We start from the raw sequence: 8,453 nt of genomic DNA on the forward strand, positions 1-8,453 counted from the left end.
TATTCTATTCACGAGTATTTTATTGAGGATTTTTGCATCTATGTCCATAAAAGATACTGGCTTGTCTTTTCCTTTTCTTGTGGTATCCTTTTCTGTTTTTGATACCAGAGTTATGTTTGCTTCAAATAATGAATTAGTGAGAATCCCTTCCTTTTCTATCTTTTGGAAGAGTTTAAGTAGTTTCATTCTCTAAATGTTTGGGCGAAATCTCCAGTGACGTCATATGGTCCGTGGCTTTTTAGGAGTGTTGGAAAGGGTTTTACACTAATTCTATCTCTTCTTTTGGGACTGTTGAAACTTTCTATTTCTTCTAGAGTCAGTTTGGTGTGTGTGGAGAATTAATTAATCTCTTTCGTCTGAGTCATTCAGTTTATTGCTATATAGTTGGGTGTTTTGTTAAAAAAGAAAAAACCCACCACCATTATTCTGTCATAATTCTCTCTTTATGGTTGCTATAATGTTATCACTTTGGTTATTTGCATCTTTTCTTTGTCAGTCTACCTACAGTTTTGTCACTTGTATTGATCTTTTAAAAAAGCCAACTTCTAGTCTTATTGATTCTATTTTGTATCTGTTTTAAATGTTCTTTATTTATATTCTGATCTTATTTACTGTCCTTATAGGTTTAAGCTTAACTTGCATGTTTCTTTATCATTCTGGAGTTAGGCTGTTACTTTAAGATATTTTTCTTGTAGGCATGTATGTGGTTCCCTGTGACTATTACTTTTGCTGCCATTTATCACTATTTTTCCAAGTGAATATTACCTTTGCTGAAGCTCTAAGTTTTGGTATGCAGTGCTTTCATTTTTCATTTGACTCTATGAAATTTGTGCTTCCCCTCTTGACTTATTGGTAGTGTTAATTTACATGTATTTGTATCTTTTCCAGTTGCCTCCTCCCTGTTTTTTATTATACTTCACTGTGTTTTGGTCAGAAAAAAAATACTTTGTATGATTTCAGTGTTTTTAAGTGATGAAGCTGTGCTTTGTGGCATACGTGATCTACCACAGATCCATGTGCATTAGTTTAAGTGTATTGTGAAGTTATTGACTGAAGTGTATATGTCTGCTAAGTTTACTTCATTTATAGTGCCTTGCAGGTCCTTTGTTTGCTTGTTCACTTCTTTCTAGGAGTTCTGCCCAATATTGAAAGTGATGTGTTAAGTTATCCAAATATTATCATAGTGCTATCAATTTCTCCTTTCAGTTTTTTCAGTTTGATTTATATGTTTAGGTGTTGTGCTGTAAGGTGTATGTATTAAATATTCTTGATGATTTGACTCTTTTATCCTTAAATAATGTCTATCTTTTTAGGGTAGAGGGTCAGCAAAAGAGAGGAGGACCCTCAACCAGTTGGATTGATGTGGTAACTGCTGTAATTTGGGCTTTTATTTATCAGGAAGTGTGAGGATGGCGCAGGATAGAACAGGGTTTAGAGCTTTTTTTCATAGGGTCAATGTGAGCCATGCTCAACTTGATAGTACCTAATAATAACAACATCTATCTTTATCTTTTCTGTAAAATGAGCTAAGGTGAAATTGGGACAGCCATATCTGATCTCTACTAACTCCACAAGGGGGAAGTGCCCCCACCATCATTATCCATAGCACAAAACCAATTCCCATCAAGTCAGGCGTATCCCTCACACTCCCACATCTCTTTCTACTAAATCCAGCACCAAAATTACTGCTCTTTGGGGTCCAAAATCTGTTGCAGTAGATCATAGGCCACACAGAACCATACTTACTCTTGTTGTTGTTGTTGTTGTTTAATGCCGTCGAGTCGTAGACGACTCATAGCGACCCTATGAATGAACAGCCTGTACTTACAAGGTTTATTAGGGAAGTCAAAGGCTATAAATCAGTTTGGCAGCAGGAGACAATCACTCAGTAAGGACAGCTACCAAAATATGTTCACAGGTACCTCAGCCTTCAGCCTCATGGCTTTTGGCGAGTGTTATAAAGTTCTTAACCCTGCCAATTATGGCTCTCCCCACCCCAAGTCTGCCAACAAATTTGGGCAAAGGCTCCAGCTCTAGTTCCATGGAGTAACAATCTCAAGGTCAGCTTTGTCTCTTATTGTGTCTCTGGTTCTTGGTTGGAGCTTCTGTTCCTTCTATAGGCCCTGGCTATAAGAGTCCTGTGTCATAGGACTCTTTGGCTCTAAATGACACACACTCTACATTCTCTGTTTTGTTTGTTTTTATGGTGATGAGATTCCCAATTTCTGCTGCTGAATCTGAGCAATTTAATGGCCAGATTAGCCAATCCTCTTGAGAAAAGATCAACATACTCCAGTCACATGTCCCCACCCATCAATGTGGCAAAGTCAAATTCAATGACTAGGAAAATAATTTTGAATAATAAACCTTTGACACCATGTCTCCTGACTTAATTAATGTATGCCTTATCAGATATTAATATTGCCACCGTGACTGTCTTTGGTTATTTGTGTAAAATATTATTTTAACATCCTTTAAAGTTTAACCTACTTGTATTCTTTTGTCTAAGATAAGTCTCTTGTAAACAGCATTCGATTGGATCAGGGCCTTTTGTTGTTGTTATTTTGGTTTTAATCCATTCTGCTGTTCTCTTCCTTTTGATGGGAGCATTTAGTCCATTTACAGTCATTGTAATTACCCATAGAAAATGTCAGTATTCTACCATTTGTTGTTTTCTGTGTATCTTAAGGTTTCTTTGTCTTTATCCTCTAGTACTGCTAAATGTTATGTTGGCTTAATTTACTTTTATTCATCTTTTTCTTTTTGTGTATTTTTAATGTATCTCCTTTGTTGTTATGTGTCATCGTGGTCTGCAGCTCTTAGCAGTTCTGTGTGCAATAGCTCTGAATTCTGCTCCATCCTGACCAGACTCACTGTCTCTGACAAACCTGCTCCCATTTTCCCAGTTACTGTGTCAATCCATCTTATCCAGGTCTTCCTCTCCTGTGTTGTTCCTCTGCACTTCCAAGCATGATGTCTTTCTCCAAGGACTGGTCTCTCCTGGCCAAATGTCCAAAATATGGAAGACATAGCTTCAAGATCCTTTCTTTAAAAAAAAAAAATAAATAATCCTTTCCTCCAAGGAGCAGCCTGTTTTCACCCTCTACAGGATAAACCTGTTTATTCTTTTGGCAGTCCATGGCTCAATACTCTCCAGTACCACAACTTAAAGGCATCAGTTTTACTCTGTCATCTTTAGTTGTCATCTTTAGTCATTGTCCAGCTCTCTGATGCATAGCAAATAATTGTGACTCCCATGTCCTGAATCAGGCATACCTTTGACTCCAGACTGACATCATTACTTATCACTTTTTTTAAATAAAATTTTTCTTTTATACTGGTTTACTTACAAAGTTCATATACATTGTTTTTCACACCAGATCGTTCCCATTTCCTTAACCACTCTTCCCTCCACCCATCAAATTGTCTCGACCATATGACTATACCCCCCCCCGCCCCCGCATGTTCTCACCTCTTTGGTCACCCCCCTTTTGAGAGATCCCTGACAGAAGCCTTCCCCAGAGCAATTTGTCTTTCAATTTCTTGACTGCTGGTGCCAAGGGTGTTGATTGTGGAACCAAGTAAGCTGAAATTGTTAACAGCCTCAATCTCTTCTCCATTTATAATGGCACTGTCAGTTGGCCTAGTGGTGAGAATATTTGTCTTCTTGATGTTGAGCTTCAATCCATACTGAAGACTGCAGTCCTTAACCTTCTGCATAAAATGCTTCAGGTCCTTCTCAGTGTCTGTAAGCAAGGTTGTGTCATCTGAATATCACAGGTTGATGATGAGTCTTCCTCCAATCTTGATGCCACATTTTCCTTCATAGATATGTTGAATGGTCTGTTCCATGTATAGATTGAAAAGGTATGGTGGTAGGATGTGTTCCTGATACATTACTTTTCTGATTTTGAGCCATGTAATTTCCCCCTGCTCTTTTCTAACTACTGTTTCTTGGTTCAAGTATAGGTTTAGCATGAATATAATTAGTTGTTCTGGGATTCCCATTCTTCTCAAAATTAGCCACAATTTGCTGTGATCCACAGTCAAATGCAAAGTCAGTGAAACAAAAGTATTTCTCTAGTACCCTTTACTTTCAGCAAGATCCATCTCATGTTTGCCATAATGTCTCTGGTGCCACGGCCTCTTCTAAACCCAGCCTGTATTCCCCATAGTTCTCTGTTGATGTATTGTTCCAGTTGTTTTTGGATAATCTTCATGGGATTTTGTTTGTGTGTGATATTAGTGACATTGTTTTATTGTTTAATAATATTGAAGTATGTCAACTGGTATTCTATCAATTCCTGTGGCCTTTTTCTTTGCCAGCTCCTTCAGAGCAGCCTGAACTTCCTCCTTTACCACCATTGCTTCTTGATCATATGCTATTTCATGAAACTATTTTTCCCAATACTTTTTTTTTGGTACAGCAACTCTATGTACTCCTTCCATCTTCTTTTAATTCAATATTCTATGCATGTTGTTGTTGATTGCTGTCAAGTATGACTCATAATGACTCTATAAGCAAAGGACCTAATGCCTTTCCTAAACTATCATCATTTCTCCAAGTTCATAGTTTCCATAGGCATGTGGTTTAGGACATGGATGCTATTCCTGCTTCCAAACTTGTTTTACAGCTAGGAGTTCCACCAAACACTGTCCACATTGGGAGACCATTATGGTATTTGATACCCCAGTGGCACAAGGTTCAGCATCACAGCAAGCTTAATATAGAAAATTGACAAAGAGTGATGTACAAAGTAGAAGACTGTTCCTCCAGATTAGCAACACTTGTCTCACTTAGCAGTGGTTAAGTGTCGTCAAGTTGAGTACCAATCATAGTGACCCATAAACAAAAGACCTGAACTCTGTTCTCAATTTCTGTATGTTCATTGAGTTTATAGAGTTTCCAGAGACATCTGGTATATTAAGTGGATGCCACTCCTGCTTCCAAACCTTAATCCATCTAGAAGCTTCTCCAAACACTGTCTATGATGGGTAACCATTATGGTATTTGACATGACTATGGCAGAGTGTTCAGGATCACAGCAATTCCAAGTTATTCAGTACAGTAAATAGACAAATGACTGCTGTACCACTTAAAGAATATTCATTCTAAAATTAATAAAGTCACCTGCTTGTGGAGGGGAAAAAAACCCCAATATCTCAAATCAAACACAACCCAAAACTTTCCTTACATGACCCCCATGAAGATGTGAGAAACAAGCTTCCAGAGTGGAACTACTACTGCACAGGGTATCCGGGCCAGCAACAGACCAACCCCTCACTATGGAATTTTAAAGACACCCCTTCAGTTGTGGTATTGGAGAAGAGTGTTGGATGTACCATGGACTGCTAAGAGAACAAACCGGTTTGTCCTGGAAAGGGTTGCTCTACAGGCTTCTCCTTGGAGGCAGGGATTCTGAAGCTTAGTCTGACATACTTTGGGCATATTGCAAGAAGGGACCAGTCCTTGGAGAGGGATGTCATGCTTGGGGGCGGGGAGGGAGAGTGTCAGAGAGAAATACCCTTAATGAGATGGATTGATTCAGTGACTGGGGTAATGGAGATAGGTGTGTCAGACAGTGAAATTGGCACAGGATAGAGCACAGTTTAGAGCTGTTGTACATAGGGTCACTATGAGTCACAGGCAACTTGACAGCACATAACAACAACAAACCACGACCCTTTAGCAAGCCTCTACCCTTGGGTCTTTGTTGGCCAAAAGGTGCAAGAGTCCGCCACCTGTGGAGGGAAAAAATCCAATATGAAAAATCAAACACAACCCAAAACTTTCCTTATATGACCCCCATCAAAATGTGAGAAACCAGCTTCCATAGCATCCTTAAATATTAACTCTTCAGACTTGAATTTGTTCTTTGGATTTTTCAGCTTAAGAAATGTTGAGCCAGAGTGTGGCCTGAACTGTTCCCCAGCCCTGCACACTAGACCCCAGCCCCAATGCTTAGCGGCCCTGTCCCTGCCACTTGGAGGCCCCTCAGCACATGGATGCCCCAAACCAAGCACCTGGAGGGTCCCAGCCCACTGCATGGACACCCTAGCCCTTCTGCTTGGAGGATGACTCGCTGCTACCCTCTGAACTGTGCCAGGAGCACCAGTATCTTAGGCAAAGCCATTTCCTCCTCCCTCTCTCAGCTTGACCTCCCTTAATCTGTTGACCCTTTAGACCTACCTAGCAGCAGTTTTCTTACAAAGAATGCTGCTAATTTGAAGGCCATATCTCTGTCCCTGAAGCAAGTCTTCCCTTGAGTCAAAAGGCCAGAGAGAAACTGAGGCAAGGTAGCTGCCTCGCCCTCCTCTGGAGTAGTGACTTAGTGAGCAGGTTATCAGACTAAGAACCTGCTAAGACCTGATGCATGAAAAACTCGATCATAGCAATGACACTGAAGAAGCAGACTACCTCACACCATACACAAACCCAAAACAAGATATCATCCCCAATAATAGTGACAGAGTATCAGTGGATTTCCTGAAGCCAGAACGTCTGATGGAACTTTCTGACACAGAATTCAAAAGAACAATGATTGAATATTTTCAATGAGTGACAGAGAAACTTGAAAAATTACAGGACTTTGAAAGTAAAAATCAAGAGGAACTTAAACTATCCAAGACAATGCAGGTAAAACAAACGAGGCATTAGAGGCTCTGGAAAAACAAAAATATCACAGTTCAGAATATGAGAACCAGTGTTGTAGATGCTGTCAACATGTTGGAGGGACATATGAACAGAGTTGAAGAGATAGAATAGAAAACCAGGGAAATAGAAGAAAGAATTGTCACCACTGCTCTGCTAGAACAAAAAGAATTAAAAAGGAAGGAAAAAGAAGAAAACCTGAGAATAATGTGGGACACCATCAAGAAAAATAGCATGCACATAATCGAAATCCCAGAACAGGAAGGAGCAAGTAAAGGCATGGAGAAAATTGTGGAAGAATTACTAGAAGAAAACTTTCCAGGCTTAATGAAGAATGAGAGAATATATATTCAAGAAGCTGAGTGAACACCATATTGAATAGAATCCAAAAGAAGAACACCGAGCCATATGTAAAATTTACCAAAGCCAAATAATAGGAGAGAATTCTGGAAGCAGATAGGGAGAAACAAAGAGGAATCTGTAAGTGAGAGCAAATAAGATTAAATGTGAATTTCTCAGCAGAAATCATGCAAGCAAGAAGACAGTGGAATGACATATATTGAACACACAAAGAACATGACTGTCCATCAAGAATACTGTACCATATTACCCATCAAATATGAAGGAGAGATTAAGATATGCTCAGAAAAAACAGAACCTAAGGGAGTTCATAAAAATAAGGCCAGCATTGCAGAAAATATTGAGAGAAATCCTGCTTAAAGAAATATAGGAATCAGGATGGACCAAAGCAACCAGCAACAACACCAAAAAGAACTCAGCAAAATTATAGCAATAAAAACTTGCATCTCAATAATTGCTCTGAATGTGAATGATTTAAATGCACCACTAAAGAGAAAAAGAGTAGCAGATTGGATAACAAAACAAAACAAAAAACTCCATCAATATGCTGTCTACAAGAGAGACACCTGAAAAGTCAAGATGAAGAAAGATTAAAAATTAAAGAGTGGAAAAATATATGCCAAGCAAATATCAACCAAGAAAAAGAAGGAGCAGGGATATTAATCTCTAATAAAATGGATTTCAACACACACACCAAAAAATCACGAACAAATAAGGCCATTATGTAATGCTCAAAGGGTCTATAAAACAGGAGGATGTAACAATAATATCTATGCACCAAGTGATGTCGTTATGTGCCATTGAGTCACTTGTGACTCATAGCGACCCTATGTACAAGAGCCCTAAAATGATAGTGCTGCAAAATATGCAAAGCAAACATAAACAAAACTGAAAAAAGAAATGGAAAACACAACTATAGTAGTAGATTTCAATACATCATTAAAAAAAAAAAAAAGAACTACCAGAAAGAAACTGAACAAAGATGCTGAAAAATTAAACTACACAATGAACCAAGTTGATCTCAGAGATATATACAGGCTAATACCTCTCAAAAAGCACAGTATGCCTTATTATTTAAGTGCATGGAACATTTTCCAGAATAGATAACTTTTTAGGTTACACGGAAAGCACAATACAATAAAAAACATAGAAATATTACAAAGCATCTTCTCAGATCACAATGCTACAAAATAAAAAGAATAAGAGGATAAAGGAGAAAAAAGTGGATACTGTTGTTGATAGCTGTTGCTGTTGTTGTTATGTGCTGTTGTTGTTATGTGCCGTCGAGTTGCTTGCGACTTATAGCGACCCCATGTACAACAGCCCTAAACTCCGCTCTGTCCTGTGCAAGTCGCACTGTCTCTGACACTCCCATCCCAATTATCCCAGTCACTGAATCAATCCACCTCATAGAGGGCCTTCCTCTCCTGCGCTGTCCCTC

Source organism: Elephantulus edwardii, unplaced genomic scaffold (genome assembly GCF_000299155.1).
Source record: "Elephantulus edwardii isolate Elephantulus edwardi_28Jun2011 unplaced genomic scaffold, EleEdw1.0 scaffold00054, whole genome shotgun sequence".
Classification (NCBI taxonomy): domain Eukaryota; kingdom Metazoa; phylum Chordata; class Mammalia; order Macroscelidea; family Macroscelididae; genus Elephantulus; species Elephantulus edwardii.